This window comes from Balaenoptera acutorostrata, chromosome 14 (genome assembly GCF_949987535.1).
Source record: "Balaenoptera acutorostrata chromosome 14, mBalAcu1.1, whole genome shotgun sequence".
Taxonomy (NCBI): domain Eukaryota; kingdom Metazoa; phylum Chordata; class Mammalia; order Artiodactyla; family Balaenopteridae; genus Balaenoptera; species Balaenoptera acutorostrata.
The window spans coordinates 48141503-48153834 of NC_080077.1; the positions used below are offsets into that span (position 1 = coordinate 48141503).

The following is a 12332-nucleotide window of genomic DNA, read 5'->3' on the forward strand; positions in this document are numbered from 1 at the left end:
TGGTATGGTAATCTCTAGGTCCATCCATGTTGCTACAAATGACATTATTTAATTCTTTTTTGTGGCCAAGTGATATTCCATTGTATATATATGTACTACATCTTCTTTATCCATTCCTCTGTTGATGGACCTTTAGGTTGCTTCCATGACCTGGCTATTGTAAATAGTGCTACAATGAACAGTGGAGTGCATGTATCTTTTTGAATTATGATTTTCTCCAGGTATATGCCCAGGAGTGGAATTCCTGGGTCATATTGCATGTATCTTTTCAAATTAGAATTTTCATCTTTTCCAGATATATGCCCAGTAGTGGTATTGTTGGATCTTATGGTAATTCTATTTTTAGTTTTTTTAAGGAATGTCAGTACTATTTTCCAAAGTGGCTGCACCAATTTGCACTCCCACCAACAGTGTAGGAGGGTTTCCTTTTCTCCACACCCTCTCCAGCATTTATTATTTGTAGACTTTTTCATGATGGCCATTCTGACAAACGTGAGGTGATACTTCATTGTAGTTTTGATTTGCATTTCTCTAATAATTATCGATGTTGAGCACAAAAGGTAAAATATATTAATGTTGCTTTTTGTCAGGGAGGTTTTACTATACACACAGGGCCCCATGAATTGCCATGGAGATTGTACACAATCCAGGTCCTGGAGCACCATTCACATAGACTGCAATGAGATGGTGACCTTTGTGTCTGTGCCATGCACAATCAGCAGGTCCAAGATTAAGGTGATGTGAATGATGCAATTAAATATTAACTATTATTTAATATTTAATAAATTAAAATATTAATATTTCAGTGTAATAGTTTTAAATGTCAGGTAGGCACATTTTTGCTTTTGCCTCAGACTCTGCTATAAGTGCATGGCACTGTTTCTGGTCCTGTCTTTATTTACACTTTTTATATTTTGTTCATGATAAATTTTTGCAGTAATTTTTGATTCTTAAAAATATTTGTAAAATATTGCACTAAAATAGTATTTATTATCTTGATTACTGAGTTTTTTGGTGACCCCTTAAATTTTGCACCCAAGGCAAGTGTCACACACTCACCTCACCCTAGTCCCAAACATTACAGCTAATACAACTTTACTCAGTGGATCTATGTATACAGCTGTCATCTGACAATAGTATTGATAATCCCAAACTTTCTCTTCCTCCAGTCATTCCCTTCTCAATAAATGGCACCACCATGTACTCAACCACTCCAGGCCAGAAACCTTACAGGTATGTTTAACTGATCTTTTTTCCTTTACATCTCACATGTATATAATCCACATGTAATGTGGATATGTGTAATTCACATGTAACCTAATCCAGCTGGTTCTCCCTTCAAAATATATTCTACATCCACTTTTTATTCCTTTTACAATCCGCCTTAATTCAAGTCTGGACTGACTGGTCTTTTTTTCTCTCTTTACCCTCACCCTCCTAGTCAAGATGAACCAGAGGGATTTTTATAAAATGTAACTCAGACCATGTCATTCTTTTCATGATCCAGAGAGACATGATTTGTGGGTTACTATACAGTTAGAGTTCGTTTTTTACAAATTGGCTTTTAGAATCTAGATTCTAAACAAACACAAAAGTATTTATATTCCAATCATCAGAGTCCTCCACTGGCTTCCCATTCTAATAGGACACAATTCAAATTCCTTTCAATGCCCTAGATCATCACAGAACCTGACTTTAGCCCATCTCTTCCTTGTCATCTCCAACCACTGACAGCCACCCTCACTCCAATCTAGCCACACTGGCCTACTTCTGTTACACTACCCTGTATTATTCTCCATCAGATCATTTTTTGGTATTTAATTATAAGTTATCTCTTTATGTGCTTATTGTCTGAGTTGCACAATTGAAAAAAAATTGGAAGATAGCCTTATTTAAACTATGTAAATGATAAGGATTACTAGAATGTACTCTTTGCAAGGTAGTAATTTGTCTTGTGCTTACTATGTTACTTTTTGCTTGCCTTGAAGATTTTTCTTCATGATTTTTAGCATTCCATTACAAAATATATTTCTTGTAATTTATCTAATATATACTCATATTGTTAGAGGAAAGTTCCTCAAATTATCTACTCCTGTATTTTTAGAAGCAACTCTTTCTGAGTAATTTCTTTTTAAATAAGAATTTTAGTTTATATCAAATTTAAATGCCAATTAAAACAGTGTATAATGGCTAAATTTTTTTAATGTTAAAAATATTATAATTTTTAACAAAAATGCCACCTGAAAATTTTGAAATTGAGAAGAAATACTCTTAAATCTTCAGATAAACAGCACGTTACCTGAAAATTTCTATTGGGAGTCTGCAAGTACCAATAATTGTCATTAAAGCTTAATTCTCTACCTTTTAGTTCTCTGTTATCCAGGAGAGACACTGGCCCCATGTGCTATTAGCACTTGAGATGTGGATGGTCTGATTTAAGATGTTCCTCAAGTGTGAAATATGTACTAGATTTCAAGTACTTAGCACAAAGGAAAGAGTTTAATTTCTCTTATGAATGATTTGTATTTTACTTGTACATCAAAATGATAATATTTTAGACATAAGGGGCTAAATAGAATGCATTTTTAAAATTAAGTTCACATGTTTATTTGTACTTTTAATGTGGCTACTAGAAAGTTTAAATGATGTTTATGGCTCCCACAGTATTTCTCTTACCAAGCATGGTAGCTCTATCTACCATTTTCAGATTTTCTACAAATTTAGTCATATTTTTAAAACAGTCTTGAAATATAAACTGGTAATGATTTCATAAACTTTCAAGGTATATCTTCCAAAGAAGCCTTTAAATATAAGATAAATGCTATGGGCAGACTTTATGACACTTGTTTTAGAATTTGCTTTGGATAAGAAATGGTTTTAATTTTTGTTCTTATTTACGAATACAGTGCATACCCTTTGTTAAAATTTCAAACAATTTAGACACGCATAAATTGAAAAGGCAAAAAATGAACAACTGAGTTCTAACCATTCAGAACAACCTTTATCAATGCCACAATATTAGATCTTCAGAATTATTTCAATTATGTACATATATACATATGATTGATTTTTAAATTAAACTCTTATTCCAAAGGTGAACAAAAGAACTCATCACTGCACCAGTAGCAATATTTCTGAACTAAACTGATGACTGTAAATATAAAAAAAAGTAACTATGAAACTATTATGGAATTGATACAAATTACATGTGACATGCTAAATCTATATCTTGAGAGGTTCCCTTAATTTTTATGAATTTTTTGTAATGGTATAGCTTGCTTTCTACATATTGTGAAATATTTTTTAAAAGAACTGTAGTTACTAAGAGAAAACCCTGAGTAGTCTGTATGCATTGCACCAAAATATCCACTTCTAAGAAAAGTTTAAAAATACACTGTGAGAATTCAGTAATTGCAAAGAAAACCGACTGAGCAAAGATGAAACCTATTCCTTAAGAAATGTATTAAGATTTGGGGGGTGGGGTGGGAACTGAAGAGTTAAAATATATACATCTTTGACAAGGAATCATAGATTTAGTTACGATTACTATTTATGAAGGCAGTGCTGATGCTGAACAGCCAAAACACTTCCTCCATCCTCCATGGACTTTGTATTCTTAGAAAGTCATCCTAACTATGTGACTGTGAAATCTAATGATAAACTTGGTTTGTTAATCTATAGAGAAAATATTATAATTCTATTCATTTCCCTCTGCATTTTTCAATAATAACATAAAATTATCCAACACTGTGCCATTTTTTTTAGGTTCACATCTACAGACACTGTGAGTTTCTTTTAATGAGTTTTGATACTTACAATTACTATAAATTGGGAGATAGCATACAAAGTAAAATCTAGTATTAAATCAACTGAGAATTATAGAAGTTTGTAGTTGTTGATTTTATTTTACCTCTTTGAGAGTCATCTGCTTTACTAGTTTTCTCATGGTCTAGCCTAGATCAAATGTGAGAATTGACTTTGAGTTACCTTTTAGTGGCTTAACTGAATATAATTCATCTTTTTACTATTCTGAGAAATTTAAAACCTATAAAACTGTCTATTAGATTCAATTCCAGTTTTGATTAACAACCTACTGCCGTATACTCCTTTTTACCAAATAGTGTGTGTATGTATATAGATATAATTATATATATAACTTATATATACTTACCTATAAATATATATATACAATTTTAGCATTAAAAACTGTCCATATTGAATACTGTGATTTGCTTACATGCAAAGTATAATATGCATCATCTTACATTTCAAGGAAGCAACTTTGGTGGTAGAAATCTTCCTCTCTTCTTTTTGTGATGACTTGAGCTGTGAGGCTGGCGGGGTGGGGAATGGCAAATAGAAAGCTTCTTGACAGTGTGAAACTCTCAGGAACATTATATGGGAAAGAAAATGAAGAAAAAAAGGAAGGAGGGGTGAGGAAGAAGGAAACTGGGAAGCAGGCATTGAACACTACCACCTATCAGGAATAAAGGTCTTCCTGAGTCCTTTGCGGGAATGAAGGTTTATGCAGAGTCCGAAATCCACCACTTTTCTGAAATCAATTCACCACTTTTCCATTACCATTAAGAGGACAGTCTGTCCCTATATGCTTTGTCATCCTTGTAATAAAAAAATAGTGTTTATAAATGTTGAAACTCAAGAGAATATATTTGAAAATGTATCTGCTATTTTTTTCCACTTTGCTAAAACATTTGAAACTTAAAACTGATTACAACATCAAAATTCAAAATTCATATGATCTAAAATACGTGTGTTTGCTTTGTTAAAAACTATGACAGTTTCATCAAATAAAATATAAATGCATTAATAAACAGAAAAAATATAAATATTAATATTCTGTTGAAAACAGAAAAAGTAAACGCAATTGTTGAAAAGTGTTTTAGAAAAATTTTTTTTATTCTTTTTTTAATTGAAGTATAGTTGTTGTACAATATTATATATTAGTGATATTGTGATTCAAAAATTTTAAGGTTATACTCCATTTATAGCTATTATAAAATTTTGGCTATATTCCAATATATCCTTGTAGCTTAATTTATACCGAATAGTTGGTATTTCTTAATACCCTACCCCTATATTGCTCTTATATTTGTCTTACTCTGTCTGACTTATTTCACTTAGCATAGTGGTCTCCAAGTCCATCCATGTTACTGCAAATGAAAAAATTTCATTTTCTTATGAGAACAAAATAGCATTTTTTAAAATGAAAGATATAATCATTATAATTAAAAATTCAATGAAAATTTCGAACAAAATTAATGCACTGGAAGATATATCTGAAGAAATTATCTTATGTGTAATGTAGAGAAACAAGGCAATGGAAATAATAAAAGAGATTAAGAGATGACAATAGGTAATATTATACATTACAAGAAGGTCTAACATATATCTATTCAGAATTCTTTTAGAGAATGAGGAGTACTAGGTGGGCAATATTTAAAGATAATATTTCATCTAGAATGGATGAAATTTGGTAATCCACAGGCAGAGGAGGGGAGCTTAACTTAAACAAGAAAGATAAAAAGAAATCCACCACAGACATAGTGAAACTTCAAGTTAGATTCTTAAAATCAGCCAGGGAGGAAAAAAAGAATTGCCTACAAAGAAGCATTAATCAGACTGGCAGCTAATATTTTATCAGCAACAGTAGAAGGCAGAAAATGATGAAAAAATATCTTAAAAGAAGTTGAAGATAATAACTTTCAACTAGAATTCATACTCAAGAAAATGATCATTCAAGATCAAGGACAGAGTAAAGTCATGTCAAATTAAAGAAAAACTTGAGTGAGGATTGGCAAATTTTTACTAAAGTAGCTACTGAAGGATATGTTTCAGAAACAAAATGTCATATGGTAACTCTATTTTTAGTTTTTTGGGGAAGCTCCATGCTGTTTTCCATAGTGGCTGCACCAATTTATATTCCCACCAACACTGTAGGAGGGCTCCCTTTTCTCCACACCCTCTTCAGCATTTATTATTTGTAGTCTTTTTAATGATGACCATTCTGACTTGTATGACGTGATACCTCATTTTAGTTTTGATTTGCATTTCTCTAATAATTAGCAATGTTGAGCATTTGTTCATGTGCCTGTTAGTTATCTGTATGTCTTCTTTGAATAAATGTCTATTTAGTTCTTCTACCCATTGTTTGATTGGGTTGTTTGATTTTTTTGATATTGAGTTGTATGAGCTGTTTGTGTATTTTGGAAATTAATCCCTTGTTAGTTGTATCATTTACACATTTTCTCCCATTTCATAGGTTGTCTTTCCATTTTGTTTATCATTTCCTTTGCTATGCAAAGCTTTTAAGTTTAATTAGGTCCCATTTATTTATTTTTGTTTTTATTTCCATAACTTTAGGAAATGGATCTGAACTCGGGGATTTAGGTGGGTGGGTAGGTAGATAGATAGATAGATAAAGTAGGTTGGTAGAGATATACATTGAAATTTGTATTTATGATATGCTGGGTACTATCTGCATCTATGTCTATATATTAATCTATATCTATATTTATATTTTCACTGAATAAGCCCAGAAATAAGGATACCCCAGTAATAAAGATTACTCCTAGTGCCCAGGCTGTGGTGTCTGTATATTGTTTCTATTAAAATGAACCAGAACTTCTTGGAGAAATGTCTAATTCCAGAACTGATTCTATTTATCAATTACGCACTGAGTATTTCCTCTCCTGAAGCTTCATCTCTTGCTACCTAGTTAATCCTTTTCTCTGTCTATAGAACAGTGTTTTCCAACTTCCTTTAACCTTGCTCCCAGCTGAAACCTCTGCTTGGTGTCCTTCCTTTAACCACTACATAAGTTGTTTAAAAGACTGTCTGATACATGCTAAATACACTTCTCAGGAAATGTACAGTTCACTAGTTACTTCCATATCCTCAACTCTAGTCATCTCTTAATCTGTTGCAATCTGACTTCTGAAATGAACTCTTTGGGAAAATTACCAACAAGACACCTTTTCACAAAGTCCATTGTACTACTTCTTGACGCCTGTCCACCACTTAATACTGTTTCTTGTAGTGTAAAGAACTTTCTTGGCTTTGTTGGCACTTAGGCTACCTTGATTCACGCTACAACTGTTAAAACTCCTCTGTTTCTGCAACCATCAGCTTTATGTCCAATTTTTTTCAAATTTGCATAACTTCACTATCTCTAAATAGCTCTACTTTCTTCATTTATTTGCTTTAGAATCAAATAAGTAGAAGGATCACACGTTTGATCAGGTTTAAACTATCACTTTATGCTGCAATCTCAATCTATAATGACTTTTGTTAAGAGACCACCCAGTCTTTGGCTTGCTAACTTTATAGAGCATTGATGTCAGGCACTGTATAGTTTAAGCACTCACCAAATACTCACAATGGCCCTTTGAAAATTAATTTCCCCATTTTAGAGATGAGGAAACAGAGGCTTAGGTTAAGCAGCAATGATTATACAACTTGTAAGAGTTGGACCTTGTTGGTTTGGCTCCACCCACTATCCCTGCTGCCTTGCTTGAAAGTCTTCCTTTGAGGTTGTTCTTTCCGTTTTCAGATAGTTTTTACTGTTAGAAACGTATTTCTTATGTTGAAGTCTATCTCCCCTCTAGTTCCTACTATTTATACTAGCTCTGTTTCTGGAACCGTGCAGACTATGGCTAATCCCTCTTTCACATTACGACTTTCAAGTATGTGAAGATAGTTACCACATCTCCTTTAATTAATTGTCTTTCATTCTAGTACAAATATTCTCTAAACTTTCATCTATTCACCATATCACATGATTTTTAAATCACCTTGCCATCCTGGCTACCCTCGTCTTATACAATGTTTCCATTTGTCATTATTTTCCATAAAGATCAATGCCTGCAATTGACTGTAATACTCCATACGTGATTTGGCCAAGTAAGAGTAATTCTCATGCTGTTCTACCCGCCAAGAATACTCTATCCATTATCTCATCTCCTCCTACTGGGATCTTTTACTGGTCCAGATATCTGGTACAGCTGTCACTTATTTGATGTAATCAATACTGTCCCTAAAGCCAGAAATTTTTTCTGACTTCTCTACTTTCTTTGAGCACTTCAACCTCTCTTTTTGCATTACCATACTTGGTTTTATATTTTACATGCATATATGTTTCATCTCTCCTATTAAATAATATTCTTTGAGGTAGGAGAGCAAGTTTTCATTTTTCTATTTCCCACACCAACTACAGTACTGCACACTCTTATAAGAATTCTTATACGTTAGTAAGTGCTCAGTCCATATTGTGGCTCAGGTCATGAGTTCTTTGCTACTGTGGTATATCTGGCACATGGTGGGAACATTAAGTAGTTATTTAATCACTGATAAAATAAAACTATTAGTTTTACATTCAATACATTTAGGTAGTACAAATTTCATATTCAAAATTTTTTCCTCTTCATAATAAACACTACACATTATAATTAAAATGTGTTCTCAAGCATCTGGAATTTTTCCGCATGATATCTAGCAACTATATCCTTGGAAACATTTGATTAATGAAGTGTTTCCTTTACAATAGAGTATTTTCTATTATATAAATACCACCTCAGGATTTCTATAACTAAATACAAAACAAAATATAATTTTTTAATATAAACATTTGAAAAATCCCTGGAATTAAACAACAGATATTTTCATGTCCAAAGAACCAAAGAAAATACACATATAGTCATTCACTGTAATAAGGGTAGCATTCAGCTCTTACTATTTGCAAATACAACCAGAGGGTAGAAAATAAATGTTTTCTTTTGAATTTAGATCTCTGCCTTTAAAGCAAATGACAAAATCTTACTCTGATGGTACATTTTGTTACAGTGAATTTTTTTTATAAATTGGACATTTTCTCCACATTGACAATTTAGTACTGGAGGAAAGAAAAACATGAAATTTAGAAGTTCCAGTCACAATCTCATGTCACATTTTTACTTACAAAAAAGATTGACAACACAAAGGCCCAACCTGGCATCATTCTCTTGCCTCTCTGTGTTTTTTTTGGTTGTTGTTTCTGTTCACACAGTGCATATTTGTAAGCCAGTATGATCATTCCTCAGCACAGTGCTTGCAGTAATATATAATTAACTACATATTTTTTAGACCCATAATGTCCAGTTTGGTTTACCAAAAGCCTTGGTAGAGCTAGAATTAAACCCATTTTGGAGAGTCTAGAAAGGGAAGGGTGAAAGGCAAACAAAGAATTCCCCCCAAAAATTCAGCTCTGGAGTTTAGCTTTTGCTTTGAAGCAGAGGTCACCTAAAATCAGTGAAATTGAAATCCTCTGGTAAGACCTCAGAGCCCCATGCTCTGGCCTTGTGGGCAGTGTGAGTGCGTTATGAGACTGCACACCCTGAAATATGAAAAGCCTCAGAAATGGAAGCCAGGACATTTGCATATAGAGTGCGGATTCCGTTGTCTGAGTGAAATCTGCTCTTGCTTTGCTTCACCCCTGTAAAAATCCGTCCAGCCAACTGTTTACATGCTCTCCATTATGTTAGTGTTGGCAAGGAAAGGGCTATAGCGAAGAGATTTTCTTTCAGCTTACACTCTGGGGAACTGTGGGAGTTCACCAGCTTGACAGACAATTGGACAAGCCTGCCTTCTCTTTCCAAGAAACAAGAAAGTGACCTGTGAGCTATGGAGTTATATGTGATTGTGAACTAGGCTATGTTGCCTGGACCTCAACTCCTGAAGTTCAGTTCTTAAGTGAGGGAGAGGGCAAAGCAGAACAGATAGAACAGGAATAAGTTAAGGCCATAATATGTGAGTGTGCTCTGCTACAGTTATTCCTTGTAGACCAAAGGGGCCTCATTGATATTTTCAAATAGAGCTCCTTTCTAAACTCATAATTTTGTTATTAAAATCTACTTTTCTGACCTGTTGGGAGCAGGAAGATCTGTATTTTAAAAAGCTAGAAGGCAGCAGTTTTGAGAAATAGCATGTTATGATTTCCATTGAGTAAAATATTAGCTTGAGTCCATAGCACTGCTGTCCCAGCATCAAAATCTAGGGCCTCTGGTTAGCCCAACTGATTATAACACAGATTCAGCTATAAGAGGATAAATCTCATCAAAATGTAACAACTAAATGCAGGACAGATACTTGTGTAGCACCCATGAGAATCTTCCTCTATTCTATGCATATAGATTCATGTGATTTTCTTTAGAGGCTTGAGTTTGATATTGTCTGTCAGGAGGAAGGCCCAATTACATGGCAGAGATAAATCTCAGTAGGTGTAGGCATCACTAGTGCTGCAGATGAGATTGATAGTATCACATCAGCCCTAGAGTCATTAAGGTGTTTTGTTTGTTCACAGTTGATAACCTTGTATTCTGTTCCTACAATCCAACCAATCATAGTAGCTAAAGCAGAGTTTCACAGTTTATCAAGAAATAACTATTCTTGGGGCTTCCCTGGTGGCGCAGTGGTTGAGAGTCTGCCTGCCAATGCAGGGGACACGGGTTCGAGCCCTGGTCTGGGAAGATCCCACATGCCGCGGAGCAACTAGGCCCGTGAGCCACAGCTACTGAGCCTGCGCGTCTGGAGCCTATGCTCCGCAACAAGAGAGGCCGCGATAGTGAGAGGCCGCGATAGTGAGAGGCCCGTGCACCGTGATGAAGAGTGGCCCCCGCTTGCCACAACTGGAGAAGGCCCTCGCACAGAAACGAGGACCCAACACAGCCAAAGATGAATAAATAAATAAATAAAGTAGGTGACTTACAAAAAAAAAAAAAAAAAAAGAAATAACTATTCTTAATTGAAAGGATTTTGTTAAAAGGGGAAAAAAATTCGTTTTTAGTTTTGCATATAACTTATTTTAATTTTTTCTGATTAGAAAAGTAAAAGTCAATAAAGAACTTAGAAATGCATAAAAATGAAAATCATCAAACGCTAAATAATTTAAAAAGCATTAAAATTAAGTAGTGGGGGTGGGCTATTGACTCAAAGGCTGTACATGAAGGCTTCTAGGGTTCAGGTTATTTTCTTCTTTGTAAGTGTTGGTTATCCAGGTTGTCTCACTTTGTATTTAATATTAATCGAGTTACAAACATTATTTTTGCACATTCTGTACATATACTTCAATGAAATTATAAAAAATCAAACTCCTTAAATATCCTTTTCTCCCTATAAAAACCAGTCATGAGGATTTCCATTATGAATATGAAGGTATAAGCTCAATATCTTCTGCCTTCTCCTTCTGGAACTCAGAGTAAAGAAACAGCAAACAAAAATGATACCACAAACTCCCTTTTTTAGCAAAACTATGAGATTGGCAGCTTGAGAACTGTCAAGAATTAGATCTAAGAAAACACAAGCAAAAATACGTTGGAAGTTGAGGGGCTCACACTGAACTGCAAAAGTTACATCCCGTTTCTTCAAGAATGTTAGTTAAGATGTAGGCCTACCGGGGCTGATTTCTGGCTGAGAATGTGCAGGGTGAAATGGAAAAAACTGGTATAAAAATGGTAGCTGTAGAAGACAAGCAAAGGAGAAACATGTACTCCTCCTTAAAGAAGAAAAAAGAGTCTCCAAAGGGGGGGAAAAAAGAAAAGAGAAAAAGAGTGAAAGAAATATTTTAAAGTAGAATTCAAGAAAACTTGAGTCTAAATATAAGAATGCACCATGTACCACATCCTGCAAATTTTACACCCAAAAGTCAATACTGAGACACAAACTTGTAAATATACTGGACGTTAAAAGTAGAGAATGGATCTTTCAGACAGGCAAGCAAAAGGATCAAGCATTTATGTGTTGAGAAAAATGAGGCTGTTCACAGACTTCGCCACAGTGACATTCGTTGCAGGAAGACAGGAGAGCAAAACTTACAAGATGTTCATGTGAAGGAGGTATGAGATTTATATCCAATCAAACTCTCATTCTGGTGTGAAGACTGCAGACAGTTTTGAACATGCATTATCTGAGGAAATATTATTCCCATGAACCTATGGAAGATAATTTTAAAGGATGAACTTCAGCCAACCAAAGGGTTACTGGAAACATTATGGCAGATGAATTACTCTCAGATTTGATCTCAAAGAAAGACCTAACAGTTTTCTCTATAATGAAGAACCACTAAAAAAAAGAGAGGGAGAAATTGAGGAATGTTAAAATATATATTTTTAAAAGGATGTGTAAATGTATATCACCAACTGCAAATATACAAACAGAAAAATGTAGGAGTTGCAATCTTAATATCAAGCCAAAGGGTATGCCATAACGATTAAGGGAACAATTCACATTGAAGATATACAGTTATGTGTATTAATGTATGAAATACCATAGTAGCATAGTAA

The 12332-nt window shown here is 34.1% G+C and overlaps 1 long non-coding RNA gene across 1 annotated transcript in view; it reads left to right on the top strand.

Moving 5' to 3' along the window:
* The first annotated feature begins 1166 nt into the window (after positions 1-1166).
* The window catches only part of LOC130704767 (uncharacterized), a 195752-nt gene continuing 184586 nt past the window's right edge, over positions 1167-12332 (top strand). Inside the window, exon 1 of the long non-coding RNA XR_009005248.1 lies at positions 1167-1233. This is a non-coding gene — a long non-coding RNA (uncharacterized LOC130704767). The remainder of the gene's footprint in view (positions 1234-12332) is intronic.